This window comes from Diceros bicornis, chromosome 15 (assembly GCF_020826845.1).
Source record: "Diceros bicornis minor isolate mBicDic1 chromosome 15, mDicBic1.mat.cur, whole genome shotgun sequence".
Lineage (NCBI taxonomy): Eukaryota > Metazoa > Chordata > Mammalia > Perissodactyla > Rhinocerotidae > Diceros > Diceros bicornis.
The window spans coordinates 35,258,804-35,277,568 of NC_080754.1; positions in this window are offsets into that span (position 1 = coordinate 35,258,804).

An 18,765-nucleotide genomic window follows, 5' to 3' on the forward strand; every position below is an offset into this window, starting at 1 on the left:
AAAAAGACAGCAGAGCTGTGAAGAGAAGGGAAAGAGACAACCCAATGAGATGGAGATAAACTGAAACAGTAGAGTAGGGCCAGTGAAACTCCGTGCTGGTGGGAATGCTGAAAGACATTTTAAGGAAGGTGATGCCTGCTCTTCCTATGTGAAGGTATTAAAAAGTTTTAGATCCACTCAACCTCTTGGAGCCTCAGTTTCCCAGCTGTACAAAAATAATAATAATGAAACCTAGTTCACAGGGCTATTTGGGATACTGAGGGATAAAAATGGATATAAGAACAGTTTTAAAACTGAGAAATAATGATGGTTACTATTTCCTATAGGAGATGGTTTGAAGGACCCTCCAATAATGATGGTGAAAGACTATGATGCTGACATTCAATATCTTCTTGATTATAAAATATTGGGCCAGAGTCTTTGTTTTATAAATGTGGCCCCTGAGAACCAAAAGAGGGATGCAACATGTATCAAGTCCCACAATAGATAGATAATATCCTTTTAATCTGTTTGCTTATTCATTCAAGCCTTTATTAGTCTATATAACAGGCATTGCACTATACATGGCACCAGTAAGTCAGTCTTTGGTGCCATTAGACAGGTCGGGGTCCCTACAGCCAGAAAGGAGACAGAATGGCATAACTTGGGAAAACTCCTGTCACATACACTCAGCAGGGTCCAACTTGTCAACTTGGCCCAGGAAGGAAGATGGGGAGCAGGTTCACAAAGCAGATCTGCCCATCCTACTGGGATGTGGAAGTACGGTGTTTTGTTTTTTATTTTCATGGGAACTTCCTCCCAAAGGGTAAAGGATGCCTGCCACACTCCCGTAACAGACTAATCACTTCCTTCTTTGCTTTTTCTGTTTTTCCTTGTCTTTCCCCAAAAGCCTCATTAGGTAGACCAGAACAGAAGGTGGCCGGAACCTGGCCTGTGTGTATGCCTCACAGAGCTCCAAGCCAGAAGGAGGTGCCCCCTCACCGAGTCACTCACATTTGATGTTCAGTCTGGAAAGGAAGAGTGGCCATCTGCCTTGGACTCTATCGAATGGATAGAGTCTCATGCTCAGTCCCACGGACATGTGAATTATGGACCAACTAGAATAGAAACAAGCTCTCTAATGCACCCTGGCAATGAGAGCTCTAGGGTCAGAATAAAGCCCAATAAGATGGCGGGGAAGAGAAGACAAGAGGAATAGGTCAGTGCCTGCTCCTCAGGACCTGAGACAGAAGGGCGGGTGCTGAGACCCTGGCTGGCTGACCACTCATTCAAGCTTCTCTCCAAGACTCACAACTGATATCAGTGAGAACCAGAGAACCAGGTTCAAGGAGCCTCGTGGAAAACATTGGCTCTAGCACCCTCAATTTACAGATGAGGAAACTGAGGCTGAATATGAGAAAGTAACAGCACGTGAGTAGCAGAGCCAGAGTCACACTCGAGTCTTTCATCTCCCTGGCCTGGAGCTCCTTTCACTACACTAATAGGACTCTCATCCCTGGCTGAGGATAGCCAAGGAAGTGTGCGGTTGTAAGTGACTGTCTCAGTACTCTGTGTAAGGAATCTACCTCACAGCCTGACAACCCCATCAGCAGACCATCCACAGGCCTCCAGATAATACAGTTTACGTCAAAACAACTTTTATTTCCCAAGTATTTTCTCAGCTGTGCCTTAAAATAAAATATATGTGTCTAATCTCATCCAGCACTGTGCCGCCTGCTGCCATCAGAGAACAGGGAGGAAGTTAGAGAGAGAAAGAGGGTGCAGAGAGAGTGTGAAACTCTCCTGGGAAATTCAGAGAAGAGTGAATGGCAGTGGAGAAAGCCATCTGACCAGCTGAGCTGGGTGCATCTCCCCTGAATGTCGTCCTGGCTCCGCTTTTTAGCATGGTAAGAGCAGAGAGGGCATGGCCAGATGGGCCTGGTCATCAGAGCAGGTCTATCCCCATCACAATAAAGGACACCCCATCCTTTCAGTTCCTCCATCACAAGCTCTTAAAGTTATCCCTGACTCTCTTTCTCTCATACTTTGCATCCAACCCATCAGTAAGCATTCTTGGCTCCAAATCCATAACATAGCCTGTATTTGTTTCCTATTGCTGTCACAAAAAAGTCACCACAAATGTAGCAGCTTAAAACACTAATTTTTTATCTTATAATTCTGGAGGTCAGAAGTGTCCAAGGTTGCCATCCTTCTGGAAGTTCTAGGGGAAAACCTTTTCCTTGACTTTTCCAGCTTCTAGAAGCCAGCTACATTCCTTGGCTCATGGCCCCTTTCTCTATCATCAAAGCCAGCAGCATAGCATCTTCTCTTCTCTCTCTGCTTCTTCTATCCTCACGTCATCTTTTCTCTCTCTAACTCTGCTGTATCCTTTTTATAAGGACCCTTGTGATTACATTGGACTCACCTGGATAGCCCAGAATACTCTCCCCATCCCAAGATCTTTAATTTAACCACATCTGCGAAGACCGTTTGCCATGTGGTTCCAGGGATTAAGATGTGAAATGTTGGGGGCCGGCCCCGTGGCATAGTGGTTAAGTGCGAACGCTCCGCTGCTGGCAACCTGGGTTCAGAACCCAGGCTTGCACCGACTCACTGCTTGTCAGGCCATGCTGTGGCGGCATCCCACATAAAGTGGAGGAAGATGGGGATGGATGTTAGCTCAGCGCCAGTCTTCCTCAGCAAAAAGAGGAGGATTGGCATGGATGTTAGCTCTGGGCTGATCTTCCTCACACACAAAAAAAAAAAAACAAAAAGAAGATATGAAATGTTTGGGTGCCATTGTGCAGCCAACCACAAGGCCAAAATCTGCTTATTTTCTCTGCACCTCCACAGCTACCACCCTAATCTCAGCCTCCAGTATCACTCACCTGGTTTATTGTAATAACCTCCTAACCAGTTTCCCTGCTTCTGCCATCTCTCTACCAGCACCTCCCTCCCTACACACAGCTATCAGAGTGATTTGTTAGAAATGTAAGTCAGACCACGTCAATCCTCTACTCAAACTGTCTTAGGGCCTCCAAGGCCTCCATGATCTGACCTCAGTTCCCCTGGCTCTTACCTCCTCCTGCTCTCTCCCTTGCTCACTCTGCCCCAACAACAATGGCCTCCATGTGGGTCCTTGAGCATGCCAGGCACACTTGTGACTCACAGCATTTTGCACTTGCTGGTCCCTCTGCCTGATACTCTTCCCCAGGTGCTTACATGGCCCATTCCCTTATCTTCTTCAGGTCTTTGATCAAATGTCACTGTCTTAGCGAGACCTACCTTGACTGCCCAACTTAAAATTGCAAAATCTCCATAATACAGCTACCTCCCTGATTTGTCTCCATCTGATACACTACGTGATTTACTTATCTGTTATTTTCTGCCTCACTCTCCTCCCCCCCACAAAAATGTGCATTGCATGAGGGCAGGGATTTCTGCCTGTTTTGCCCACAGCTGAAACCCCAGCACCTGGAACAGTCCCTAACACATGGTAGGCACCCAACAAATATTTAATGAATAAATGAATGAAAGTACTTAACCTCTCTAAATCAATGAATGAAGTTACTTCTCTGAGCCTCAGTCTTCATGACTATAGAATGAGAGTAACAATATCCATCTTGCAAGCTTTTCAGGAAACATCCCTCAGGTTTTGCTGTCCAGCATACAATCCTTTTTCCTATTTCTGAAGAATATCTCATGATATGAGTTATTGATGAGGTGCAGTGCCTTCTCCCCATCCAAGAAAAAAAGAGCTTCCCTCTTTCTACTTCCAGACATGCATATAATGGACGTATGATCTAGATTTGCCCAATGGGTGCTTCTACCCAGAGGACTGGCCTTGGAGGGATGATGAGAATTCACTTACAGGGGCTATGGTGATGTCCAGTGGCAGCTAATCATGGTGCTGTCCTGGCTAGTCAATTATGGCTGAAAGACCCTCAGTGCGGTGACTTGGTCCTCTTGGGCCTTTAAGAGGTCCTCTTGGCTCTCTAGACAGCCTTGGCTTCTGCCAATGACCCAAATCTGGTCCTCCTACTTCCCCTCAAATCAGTCAGCCCTCTACATCTTCCAATCAGTTTCTCTTTTTGCCTACGCTAGCCAGAGTTCCTGTTGCCTGCAGCCAAGATCCCTGTAGTAGACTCTGGAGAAGCTCTGGAGTAGATGCTGCTGGTGCCCCACCCAGATCCCATTTGCCAGCCGGTGCACCCATCTTGCAGCCACTGCAGGTGCTGCAGCTAACAGTTTACACACTTGATTTTCAAAGAATTTCCCTGGGCTGATGGGAGCTGGCTCACCAGAGACTCCTGGAAGGTTATACCACCTTCACCCCTTATAGCCAATGACTGACTGATACTCGGGTCAAAAATCCCAGACCTCTAGCCTGAGGCAGGACAACTCTGTAGTGCCAATCATCCTGTAGACCTCCCCTGAGTCAGAACAAGGCTAGACGTCACCTGAGATCACAATGTTGCTCAGCTCTCCCCTTCCCATCCTGCTTTCCTCATTCCCTTGGAGATTTTTTCTGAAAAGCATGCCTCCAATAAACCATGTGCACCCAAATCTCATTTCAGGTCCTACTTCTAGGGAGCCTGAATCAAGACAGATCCCAACTGATAACCAGATGATAAGAAATAAAATATTGATTTGAAACAATACTAGCCAGTGCCTGGCGCATAAATGCTCTAAGTGCTAATGATGCTATTTGTAAAAGTCTGGCAATGGTAAACTCACCATCTGATGTAACCTCCCACCCCATCTATGTTGTGCTCTTACTGTCAAAAAATATTTTCCTTAAGCTAAAATTTTTATCCCTATATATGCCATGTTCCTTTGTCCTATTGCTCTCCTCTAGAGTGATCTAAGACACATCTGATGCCACTTTCATAAGATAGCTGTGGAAATAATACAGTAGCAATCTTACTCCTTCTTATGTTTTCTCTTCACCAAATGAACATTTCCAGTGGAGCAGACGTGACTATCCCACCATCACACACCACTTTGTAAAGGAAACTGCCATGCACAGTCTTCACAGAGAGATGGTATTTCCCTTTAGCTTGAGAGTAGCCATCTTTATAGGCTAGAACCTGCTTCTGGCCAAAGATGACTAGACCAGGAAGTGCCCATGACCCAGGGTTGCCAAAAAGTAGGCTAACTAGCAACTTTCGAATGATTTGAAGGAAAAATCTACCCAACCAAGGACTATGGTAGTTAACCACAGCAATCAGATTATGTCTCTCCAGATTTTATAACATGGAGTAAATGATGAAGCTTGGTTGCACAAAGAGAAAGAAAAGATTCTAAGAGAAGTAGAAACTGACAGAGTAGCTAAGTTGCATTAAAGATGAAGCCTAAGAACAAGGCTCATGTGCTCTGGCTCCCATAGTCCCTAGAGTACATCCAAGGAGATCTGTTGGATCCAGACCACCTTCCCATTCTAGACCCTGTGAGGCCTGATGGTTGAGGTTTGCCTGGCTTTTAGTAAAGCCAGAGGTCTGTTTCTACAAGTGTATATTCTTAAAATTGATAGCCCATTACACGATTTAACTGGAGTCAGTTTCCCTTTCTCACAACCAAGAGAGCTTAACACTCTCAGTAACTAAGTACGAAGTAACACCCTATTCCAAAGCCCTTTGCGATGCCATGGTTTTAGCTATATTTAGGGTCAAATTCGTCTCTCCAAAATACGTCTCCAATGTGCTTAGATTACGAAGTGAGAAGACTGTTGCTGGGATATCAGTCTCGCTCCCAACTCAAGTCAGCTTTTTCTATACTTGTGAGTTCTTAATAATACAGTGTCCTGTAATTGCAAAACCCACTTGCTTTTCTGAATGCCTGAGCTTACTGAATCCCCAGGATAAGCAGTGTTAAGGGACTCACTTTGGAGGCATGCTCGCCATTTGAATTATTTGCGCTGATCTTTGCACAGACATTTTTAGAAGAGAATGGGAGCCAACACTGTGCTTTCACTAATTGAAAATTACTCAGGAGTTTCAATCAAAAGATTGGGGCTCTTTTGGTACCTGAGACAAAACAAAAGAAATCCAAGGTGTTGTCAGAGATGAAAGGTCCTGGGAAGTTAATCTCACATTTCACAGATGGGAAAACTGAGGCTGAGATGAGTGATTTACCCAGGGTCACATGTACAGGAACCAGGAGAGCCAGGGCTATAGTACAGACGACATAACATCCAGCCCGGGCTCTCTCCATTAACATCCACTCATCCCTGCCCTCAGGGAGCTATGGAGCTAGCTGAACAACCCCAAACAGTACGTGAGCAGCACTGCATTGTGTTCACCAGGTTATTGATTTTTATTCAAAATGATTCCAGAAAAAAATGTGACCATCCGGTCTTGGGGAAACTATGGAAGTCCCAATGTCTTCAGTATCCAGATGGGTTCTTATAAATATATTGAAACTCCACTGAAAAAGTAGTTATTGATCATGTTCTGTGAGCCAGGTGTCCAGCCAAGCACTGAAGGCTCCTTCCTTCAAGGAGTTCAGAGTTTAATGAAAGGAGACGAGCATGGAAACCAACAGTTACAACTGAGTGAGGTAAGTGAGCAGCAGATATCCATGAAAAGTCTACAAAGTGCGCAAAGACATTGCTGCCTTACTGCTCTTCAAAGGCAGGAGGCTAAGTTACATTTCCATTTTCTCTAATAAAACATAGAACAACCCCAACCCCTTCAGTCTAAAGAGTGAGTTTCACTTGGTTAATGTTTATTGAACTTGGCACTGGGTACATAAAAGAACACTGCTCAGTGTGCCTTCAGGAAAATAACAATTAACCTAAGTCATGGAGGCAAGAGCTGATGCTAAAATAGTTGTTCAACTATGTGGAAAACGCTGTGTACATAATCAAGTACCAGGAAAAGTCTTTGAGTGAAAGTTAACATCCTTTTGTGAAGACCTCCAAGAAAAGGTGGGGGCCTGAGTTGGAAAGAAGTGGCAGATGTCAGCTGCCAGATGGCAAGAAGGAGGCAGTTCCGGACACAGGCTTGAAACAGAGAAGTGAGTGTGGGAAAGCGAGAGCAAATTGACCCCATCAAGCAGAGAGAGTGGGCAAGGCGTGAGGAAAGACAAGGAGCTTGAGAAGGAATGAGACGAAATGCTGTTAGGTGGGTGGAATTTGTATTTTGCATGTGAAAGTGTGGCTCTGAAAGGGCAGGAAGATAACCACGTTGGTGGAACAAAACAGCCTTTGGCCATCAGGGGACCAGTCACTCTTGATCAATTCTTGGACTGAAATCTGTCTCCCTGTGGCAAATGCCATCCAGAGGCTCATGTCTTCCCAGAACAGAAAGATCTGCAGATCTTGATAATTCAGCCATTCATTGGAAGGCTCTTGAATACTTTCCCAGAGTGCAGTTCTTGGAATGAAAGCAACAGTTTGCATACCATTAGTAAGAGTCGACGTGTTCCTTCTTAGAACCCATCATAGATGATCTGTGGGCTGAGGATGCTGTAGATATTGAATGTGATTTAATACATTTGGTGGCAGACAAACGATGCTTAAGAGACAAAGCAGAGGTGGTTGGTCTCTGGTCACCTCCCTACAGATGCCCTCTAGAAACATAAAGCTGGGGTCCAGGGACCAGGTGATAAACGTTGTGTGTTTAAGAAAGTTAATTTATCCATAAAATGGGAGTTACCATAAAATGGGTTCTCCAGAATTGTAAGCAGCTCTAGTAAAAGGGATAGGAAAGAAGTCAATCTGAAAAAACTATATACTGTTTGACTTCAACTATGTGATATTCTGGAAAAGGCAAAACTTTGGAGACAGTAAAAAGATCAGTGGTTGTCAGGGAGTGAGGGGAAGGGATGAATAGACAAAGCACAGAGGATTTTTAGGGCAATGAAAATACTCTGTATGGTACTACAATGGTGGATACACGTCATTATACGTTTGTCCAAACCCATAGAATGTTCAACACCAAGAGTGAACCCTAATGCAAACTATGGACTGTGGGTGATTATGACGTGTCAATGTAGGTTCATCAATTGCAGCAAATGTACCATTCTGGTGGGGGATGTTGACAACAGGGGAGGTTCTACGTGTGTGGAATCAGAGGGTATACAGGAAATCTCTGTACTTTGTACTTTCCTCTTAATTTTGCTGTGAACCGAAATTGCTCTAAAAAAAATGAAGTCTTAAAAAATAAATAACATTAAACAATTTTAATTAACTAAAAATATAGGAAAAGATCTAGAACCTAATTTATGAACTCCCATGTCATAGGAGGGACAGAATGTAGTTACCTCTAAAACCAGTCCAAGGATGGTCACATTAGGTAAGGAATCCTCCACAGCGGTAGGTTTCAAACCAGGTTCTGCTGAGCCCTAGCCATTGCCCAAAAGCGTCCATACGTACCAAGGAGGGGAGGAGTAGGATGGGAGACAATTTATAGGCTTTGGACTCTCACTTCTGCTTCAGTCAGAATAGCTATGGTTTCACCTATTTCACCTAATGGGTTTCCATAGGAGATTTCACATAATGAGAGGGATCAGAACGCTTGAAAGCATATGTACAGACCACTTGTTGTCCATATTACTTTACCATTGAAATCTGATTCCATCATTTCCCTGCTAACTAATCTTGAGTGGACTCGTTGCCTTGGTCAGACATTCAAACCCTTCATGGTCTGGCTTCAACCTTCTTTCAACTTTGTCTATAGCTTCTTTTCCAGATTTTTTACCTACCAACCAAACTAACTAACAACCTACACCTTGTACTTGCCAGTGCTATTCCCTATGTTCCTGCTCCAGTGTTATAACAACGTTAACTCCACTGCTCCACAGTGTTAACTCCAAGGCATGCTTCAAGACCCAGCTCAAAGGTAGTCTTCTCCAAGCCACCTGGCACCCGCTTTGGTAACACCTGGCACTTGTTTCCTAAAATGGTGCTTTTAAAGTTATAACTACTTGTTAACATGTCAAGTTCTTCCACTAACTGAGCCCTTAAAGGGCAGGAATCATGTTTTGTTCACTGCTGCTTTTGTTAACACACTGGTGGAGAACCTGGCCTCTTCTAAGTGTTTGTTGAGTGAACTTTGTCATTCAATCTGCAGTGACCAGTCATGCCCACCGGATGGCAGTGTGCGGATATTTTTCTCTTACCAATCAGAGGGAGGGGAAGTGTTGAGAGCAAGTTGCCTTTCATGTCTGTCCTTGCAGACAGACAAACAAATCTCGGCAGACGCCAGGACTTTTGACTGAGCAGTAGAATTCACACCGCTGAATCAGAACACCAGGCAGCCATTATATTCCCTAGATACCGCTGTTTTCTGAAAACCTTCCTCCCATAGGCTAAGAAAGGATTATACTGTTCAATGTTCTAAGACAGAGGAATGTGGATTTGAGTTTGATTGTCACAGGCACAAGGTGACCATCTTTTCAGCACTTAGGAAATATGTCCACCAACACCCACTGATTGCTGCCATCTGTTGAGGTTCCTTAACCTCCTGCTCACCCCCATCTGCCAGACCCAGGCAACAAGAGAAGTCAGCCAAACATACCGGCTTACTTTTGAAGACAGTATCTTCCCTGGTTCCTGCCTCCTTCCCTGCTGAGAGCACTGGGCTGGTCAGGCCAGGAAACCTACACGTGTTCTGAGCACAGAGCCCCTAGCCCCCTTCCCTGGGGACCCTGTGCTCAGCTCTGGAGCTCCTCAGAAGCAAAGGGCTCCCAAATGGAAGACAGCCCAGGTCCAAATGAAACACAAGGAGAAACATCCCCAAAGGACTGACCATATCAAAAAAGAAGCCCGAAGGCAAAAAGGGCCTCCCCTTTCCCCTCCTTCCTCTTCCTGTGTGTCTCTCTCCACATCACAGTCTAGGAGGGCAGGAGTCCTCCCCTCTTGCCACTTCGTATCTCATGTGTTGCCTCCACCACCATCCACCAGCTCCTCCAAACATGTCCTGTTCCCACAGGCTCCTCCTCACTTCACTGCTAGAGCAGAGGAGGATTATAATGGGATATGAGGCAAGAAGATTCTGGAGAGCTCAGCTTCTTTAAACCAAACAAGGCCCTCAGTTCTAAGGGGGTCTACCCTAGAGATGGGACTCACTGGTTAACTCTGCCCCCCAGACTCCCTGGGCAAAATGTCTCCTTCAATGGACAGTAGAGTGGCTAAGACACAGGCTCTGGAGTCAGCAGACCTGGGTCAAATGCCAGCTCTGTCACATCCTCACTGTGTGACCTTGAGTGAATTGCTTAGCCTCTCCACATCTTAGCTTCCCCATCTGTAAAATGGGGAAAGTAAATACATACCTCAGAGGGATGTTGTGCCAAGTAAATGACAAGGCATGTCAAATGTTTAGCACAGTGTGCTAAAGAAATGTTAGCAGTCACTACTAGCATTAGCAGAAATACCCTGCAGAATGCATGGCTCCCTGGAAGTAATTCCCAGTGTTACACCCAGTACAGCTTCAGAAACTTCTAAGAACCCAAAACCTCTTCATAAATCATGTCTGGACCCATCCTTTAAATGAGACCCATACTGCTTTCCTTTATTTGTTCTTTCATTCACCGGGACTTACTGAATATATAAGCTGTGGCAAGCTCAGGGGAGACCATGAAGATACAAGGATGTGTAAGACGTGACCTCTGATCTCAAGGAGCTCACAGTGCATTGAGGAGGCCCATCCACAAGCAATTGTAATATAGTGGGATCTGTGCTCTAACACGGGTGCACAAGAGATAGAACAGATGCAGAGGGAGGGAGCCTGCGCACCGACACTCCTTGCAAGGCTTTCAGGTCCTTCATGATCTAACCCTTGTTTTCCTGGCAGTGTCCACTCCCAGAAATAATTGTCTTTCTGAGAATGCATTATGTCTCATCCTTTAACCTTGGCACTGACTGTTTTCTCTAAATGGAATACCCTGCTCCCTGAAAAACTCCTACCAGTCTTCCAAGCCTCTGCCTAAAGGTGGCATCCTGTGAGAAGTCTTCCTCAGGCCCCCCGAGGAGATTTAGGGATTTCTTCTCCCCCCGAGTTGTGATCTGATTGGAAGTACTTTTACTTTGGCCCCCAGCACTTGACTCAGTGCCCAACACAAAACTGACATTCAGTAATGGGGAGGCACAAATGAAGTCAGCCTTGATGTACCCCCTCCCACCTTGTCAACCAGCGCTGCCCACGGTTCGGTCACTACAAGGAAACCAGCTCATCCAACAGAAGGTCTCCTGACCCCCAAGGCACACAGATCCATTATAGGAGAGCTCAGCTGCTACAGGGAGTTTTCTCATGTCCTCCAAAGTTTCCTGCCTTTTAGCTCCCACCAGTTTTGGCCTGGTTTTGCTCTTTAGAACAATGCAGAATAAATACGTCATATTCTCTTCAACATAGCAGCCCTTCATATGGAGACATCAGACAGATATAACATCAATACAAGATCCTCCTTCGTGTTTTTTCTTTTCCAACACACACAGCTAATTAAGCCATCATTAACACACATTTTTAAGTGCCTAACATATGCCGAACACTTCTTAGAAGCTTTGAGTGACATAAATTTAGTCCTGATACCTCCAACACTACCTGCATACACATACCTTAAGTTTTGATTTGCTTCGTGTTGGTTTCAGTTGTGTGTTCTAGAAGCTCTAGATAATTTTACATATGAACCCTTTATTATTGTTATTAACATTGCACTAATTTATTGAAAACATATGCCAAGCATGATACCAGGCCTCTTTTTAAATTCTCATATTGAAATGAAAAGATAAGCAACTGTGTTGCTTCCTTACGCAGGTGATGAGACTGAACCATCAGAGAGACTCACCCCTGTTCAATGTCACCTTGCTGATGAGTATCAGAGACAAGAGACAAGGTCAGCCCAGCCTTCCTCCAAGGCCGGTGCTCTGTCCACTGTGCCATGACACCTCTTTGTGCAAGTCTGTGGTGTTTGCTTTTCATTTTAGTTTGGTGTCTTCTGCAAATTTGGATATTCCCTCTTCTAGATAACCTTTCAGATCATGAATAAAAAATATTGACTTGAAAAAATACTTTGGTCCTCACCAGAGACCCCTCTAGCTTGCATGGAATTGTCAGCAACCTTCAAGAGTCATTTTTGTGAAACCAGTGAATTCGACATGATCCTGCTTACATTTTGCCATCTTATGTACAATCACATCACAGGAGGCCGTGTTAAGTCCATTGCTAAAATTTCCTCATCGTGCTGATTTACCAATTTAGTGGCACAATAAGAAAAGGAAATGTGGCGTGTCTAGCGTGACCCGTTTGTGGTAAACTCACGTTAACTTCTAGTGATTGGTGTCTTTTCTTCAAAATGCCCACAAATCAATTGTGTAATGATCTGTTCCAAAATTTCAGCAGGAACCTAGACAAAACTCATACTATTTCCTGTCTTAGTCCTGTGACTAAGCCTTAGTGTTTGGTCCTGTGATGAGATGCAAAGTAAACCCCTTTATTAAAAGGGGAAACCTTTATGAACCTACCAAAATATTATCTATTCCCAGGCTATTGAGAAGCATCCCCACCCACCTCCCAATCACATTTTAATGCTCAGTTGACCTCAGAACCTCCCACGCCTTTGTTTTGGAGTATGATGTCACATCAGAATTTCACGTACCTTTTCCTCTTCATTGCTTCTTTGTCACCTGGCAGAGAATTTGGTTAAATATTCTTAGCCCCAAAATTAAAGGCCAAAAACTCTTTAAAATTGTAGGAACAAATGGTGGTCTATGAAGTACGTGGATCTCTGAAATCCACTTCCAGGAAACACCTTTCTTGCCGCTAGCGTGTTAAATCCAGGAGGGTGTGGGTGAAGTCTGATTCTTCATCATTGTATTCCCAACACCAGGATCATAGTCAGTGCTCAAGAGGTATTTGTTACAGTGAAGGGGGGGAAGATGATAATGGAAATATATATACCATTAGGAGCGGGATTCACAGTTTTAAATTCATATTAGAACATGTTCGACTCTTACGACAACCTTTCTAGAAAGCAGATCTGATCAGAAGACTGCAGGAAGAGTCCCTAAGGATTCCTAATAGAGGATGGGAAAGCCACAGAGAGGACAGGGAAGAGAAAAGGAGAAGGGTCGAGAAGCTGCGCTGGCAGCAGTGGAATAAGCTGTGATGTTGGGGACAGAGGTCCAAGTCGTGAGCCCCCGATGTCCCACATTAGCTGTTTGCTATTGAATAAATCTCACACCTTAACAAAGCCTCATTTCCTAAGTGACAGAGATGTGACCGAGACAAGAAGTCACATCTCATAGAAGTGCTGTAAGCATCAAGTAAGGTAAAGAATGTGAAAGCATGTTCTCCAGTCAGTGGAGGATTTACGTTACACCTAAATCTGTGTTGGGGTCAGCTTGAACAGAAGACCTGAATACTAGAGCAGTGGATCACAAGAAGGTAGTTAGGATGGCTAAAGAGACTGCTTACTAACTGCAGACTCTCAGGGAAACCTGAAATGTTTCTGACTTGGGAAAAACACTGACTTCCACCAGGTTGAAAAGACAGTGCTTATCCAGTATTGGAGCAGCTGAGAGACAAAGCCATATAAATCCTCAACTCAATTTACAATCTTTTGCAGAGAACCACTCTTCCCTGTTTCTGTTACTGACAGAACAGTATCTCAAGCTCCTTGGGCCTGAAGTCTGTGTCTTCACTGTTAACTTTTCCACCACCCAGTCCCAAGGGAGGGGCCTGATGCACATAGCTGTCACCCTGAGAAACCTTTTATCTGCTCTGAGCTCCAATATTCTCATCTGCCGAATGGAGATAATACCACGTGCCTCGCTTTGTTTCACCATTTTATGAGAATCACCTGATCAACGTAAAAGCTTTTTGAAAACTGTAAAATGCTATGAAAAAAAAGATAGTCTTAATAATTGCAAAATTATAGGACTAAACCTGAATGACCTCCTTATCTAGCCTTTACAGAGAAAAATGAGTCTGAAAATCTCGTATTTAATAATACCAAAAGATATTGGTTCAAAGAATTATGACTACTACCTATATAATTGTTCTACTTGTTCTCTAGCTAAATAGATTAAATTTATGGAGTTTTGATGCTGAAAGAATTAAGAAAATCATTACCACATTAAAGGTGCAAAATTTTTTAAAAATATATTAATGGGGTGGTAGGAAGTGGGCTGACAGTAGAGTGGGTTTGGAAGTGTTTGGTTTCCCTAATTAAATGGAGTTAATGAGTTTCTCCACTGAGCCTGAGCGCTGGGCTAAACAGTCTAACGAGCCTCGGATGTCTGTGATCTCAACAAGGGATGGCCAACTGGCAGCCGAATATAATTTGCGTCCTGGTGTGATTCATCCTTCACACCTTTGGGTGCAACAGCCCCATCAGAACACAGGAGCAGGTCGCAAGCACCATGTGGGGCTAAAGTTAGATCCTCTGGGGTCTTTAGAAGATGCGGACTCCTTGTGTCAAGGGACCTTAGCACCATGCCACTACGAAGTATAGAGAATCACAAAATGAAAGCCACCACCGATCACCAATTAGAGCTGGGAACAAAGTGGCCAGGAGGAGAACAAGTTGAGGAGATAGATATAATTTTTAAAAATTACAAGACAATTTAGAACATCCTCAGGGCTTCCATGGTGTCTCCAATAAAATCAGTCCCTTGACATAGTTTATGAAGCCATTTATGGCATGCCAGCCTCCCTCTCCATTTCTGGCCACACCCTGAACTTCTCACCCACACACAGAAAAAGCATGGACGGAGGTTCTCTCAGACCTGGTGTATCTGTCCTCTTGGGCCTCCACCCCTCTGCACGTGTGCTGCCCCTTCTACTTCAAATGCCATTTCTCTTCCTCTGGACATGGTGAACCTTCCTTAGAGGGGCCACTTGGTCTGAAGTCCTTCCTGACCTTCTCTTTCTGTCGCTCCATTTCTCCTAATTCCTCAAACTCTCCAAGCTCATTCTCTCGTACTGGTCTTCGCACATGCACTTTCCTCTATCTCTCGTTCTTATTCCTACTCAACTCCCAGGTCTCCATTTAAATACAACTTAGAGAAGCTTTCCTCGATACCGCACCCACATATAAATCAGGGCCTCATCTTATTTTCTACTACAATCGTATTTTCTTCCTTCCCGACACTTATCACTGCTTGTAAGTAATAAATAATAGTGTGTGTACTTGTTTAAAATACACACACACAAATACTCAAGACTGTAACTTTGATAAATTTCAAGAGCTAACTGTTTTGTTCTTCATTGTGGATCCAGCACATGCTGGCACTCAATAGATATTTGTTAAACAAGTTCTCTCTTCAAAATGCTCAGAGCACTTTGTACAATCTTTGAATATAACACTTATTCCACAGCAATGAAATTATTTGCGTACGTATTTATCCCCGTCTCTGGATTTTTGAGCTACTCAAGACGGGACGAGGTGGCCCCCAGAGCATCCTGCACTTGGCACTATTGTAGATTATAAATCTTATCACCCTGTATCTTGATTGGCTTCAATATCTTCTTTGTAGCGGGAAGGGATTATTTACCACTACATCCCTGGTGCCTAGCACTGTGTCTGACCCAGGAATAATTTTTAAGAGACTGAATGAATGAATAGAATTTCTTTTCCCATTTTGTCCTGACCCTCCAAAGTACTTTTCAAATGTTGGAAGAATATTAGGTCCAGCACTCTGATGTCTCATACACCTCTTGTACATGTGTTTCCTGCTTGGGGCACATCCAATAAAACCTATAAAACTCCAGATTTACAGAACAGGTGCACAACAGGGCATCGACTTCCTTGAAAAAATTATTTTTTCTCCACAATATGATGCAGAGACCTGAATCTCCTCCCCATCGAATTTAAAGTATTGTGTGACTTATTGAAAACTGGTATTTGTGAATTTTCCAAGGAGAGGCCTATGTTGTAAAAGCTCCAGGTAATCCAGCAAATCATCACTTCTCACCAGGCAGGACCCAGCTGGTAACATGCCCTCCCCACACACTGTGCTCAGTGTGGCATATGGACGTACCCAAGCAAGCCCGAGAAAGGGCAACTCAAGGCTGAATCAGAGGAGGAAGTTGGAGGAACAAGAGGCGCTGAACGGGAATGGAAAATGTTTGCAGGGCGCATGATACCCTTTCCAAATTCCTGGAGGGCCACCACCCAATTAGACTTTTTCTGTGTGTCCCAGAAGAAAGGCTATAGATGGAGGAGAGTGTGCTTAACACAAGGAAAAACTGTTTAACGGAGTTGTACGGAAGAGAACGGCCTGTCTCAGAAGGGACTGACATCCTGGACACCAGAGGGGTGCAAGACCAGAAGAGGAGAACAATGATGGGTGATGTTGTGGGGGATATTTAGGCCTATTATTTGGGAATGGGGATCGTGGGGAAGAGGGAATCAATACTGATGGCCATCATTGATGAGTCAGGTGCTAAGCTTAGACATCCTAAACTGTGAGGGTACTTTTATTACCCTCCATTTCACCAGTGAAGAAACTGAGGCACACAAAGCTTCAGAATGTGCCCAAGGTCACCAAGCCGAGGATGGCGTCAGGATTCAAGCCCCGGTTCATCTGACTTTAGAGCTTGTGATTTTAGCTGCAAAGACTGCTAAAGTCCACGAAAAGTCTCATACTCAGGGACTCTTTGAATATTGAGATATCAAGGAAAAAAATCAATAAACAAGTCTCGAAGGTAACTAATGGAACTGAGTCTCTCTCCTTCTCCTTTTCCTTTGTCCTCCAGTGTAATTCCTACGCTGTGAGGACAGAGCATCTAACCGGGTTTCAAGTTTACTGTGTGTCTCTGTGTGTATGTATGCAGAGATCTGACAGGGCTAGTTCATTTCAAGTAACCAAGTATGTCTTTGGACAGCTCTTGTCAAGATCCAATAGAAGAGCCAATTCCAAAAATATGTTCCTTTAGTGGTTTTTTAGGGTTCTCTGCTCTGCACGGATTGACAATGTGGTAACAAGAGACATTCTGGAGACTGGATTTAATGCAACCATATGCTAGACAGAATGAGAACCCATATTGCAGCAGACCAGCCGGTACATTTCCATGTTAACAGAAGCTTGATTGCAAATTACATTTAGTCTCAACAGCTCAGTTCACTGCACACAGATGCCATGGGGGACTGTAAAGTTAGTGAGATGTGGGGGAGTACGACTAACATTTTTTTTTTGAAAAAAAAAATCCTTCAGCTGATAGAATGCCAAGGATCATCAGCGCTGATGCTGAAAAGAAAATGCTGCTATATTTGTTTTGCCAGGAAAGGAAAAATAATCATTGTCGCGAGTTGTTAGTCAAATTATAAATACGAGCTTGGCTGGTAATTGTCTGATAATACAAACAGTGATATTAGGGCTGTCAGATGCTGTGTGCTCTGTTTGACAGCTAACATGTACATGCTTTCTGAACAAGGAGTTGGTTTACTGATTCCAAAAGTCAGGCAGACAGAAGGGCGGGTGATTGAGGAGAATTTCCCCAGGCTCCTGGTCTTGTGTCTAGGGCTGGATCTGGGTCAGCTTCCCAAGGTGTGGTCAGCAGCTCCCCCGTGCAGAGGAGGATGTGTGGAATTGTGAAAAGAACACAATATGGATTTTGAGTTTCAGATCTGTCTCCTACTTGCAGTGCCACCCTGGGTAAGTCATTTAACCTCTCTGAGGATAGATTTCTCCACTTCTAAAATGGGGTTGATAATTCTCAACCAGTTTATTCTCCCAAGATTATTGTGAAGATCAGCTGAGAACAGTAAATATACAGTACTCTGTAAATGTTGGAGCTGTAAGTTGTCTACTTGGCTGGGTTTCTTTTTGTTCCCATTTTAAGAGCTGAGCTAGAATGATTTCTTGTCCATTCTCTCATGCCTGGAGTGGAATTTTTCCATCTAGATACAAGTAGCTTTCAGTTAGAAGTATCCATCTTCTTTCTTTTGATGAGTCTGACCACACAGGGCACCTCTCACCTATAGCATGCTTCCCCCTAAGGCAGCTAGAAGGCTTCATCAAGTCCCATCAAGTATGCATAGTCTCATTCTTTCCATCCTCCTGTTCTCCAGGATCCAAGCTGTGGCAGAGACTGTTTGGCTCAACAATACACGTTCTCCCTTTAGCCTTTAACTCCCAGGACCCCCTACAGTGAAGTGTGGCCATGTGGCTAGGTACTGGCCAAAGGAATACGAGCAGGAGTGAGGTACACAACTTCCCAGCCTTACATTTAAACTATCTGTGTGTGCATGATCCATCCTCATTCTCTTTATCCATCCACCAGATGAATGGCAAAGACTCAAGGACCTCCGGGAGGACAGAGCCACAAGATAGAAGGAACCTGGGCCTCTGAATGACTCCCTGGAGCATAACCCCCTGCCAAACCGCACTGGCCTATGAAGTGAGTGAGAAATGAAAATCTACTCTCTCAAGCCACTGAGGTTGATTGGTTGGTTGGTAAAGTAGCTAACCTACCTTTAAACCAAAGCAATTGTCTATTTTATCTGATGATATAAAGTGTGTTGTTACTAGAAACATAATCAGTATCTCATCAAACACTCCCTGAATGCACAGTACATTTTCACACCACCAAGCCTTCGCTTACATAGCGATTTTTTCCCCTGCCTCCCCTACTCCCCTCAACTCCAACTACACTTACTACTGAGCAAACTCCAACCTGCAGAGTCCAGATCTGAAGCACTCATCCAGATGGAGTTAATGGCTTTCTCCACTGGGCTTTCACAAAACATGTATATGCCTTTATTCGATTATAATGGAATTATGGTTTACATATGTCTCCCTCTTCTTGAGGCAAGGACAATGTCTTATGCAAACCCTTAATG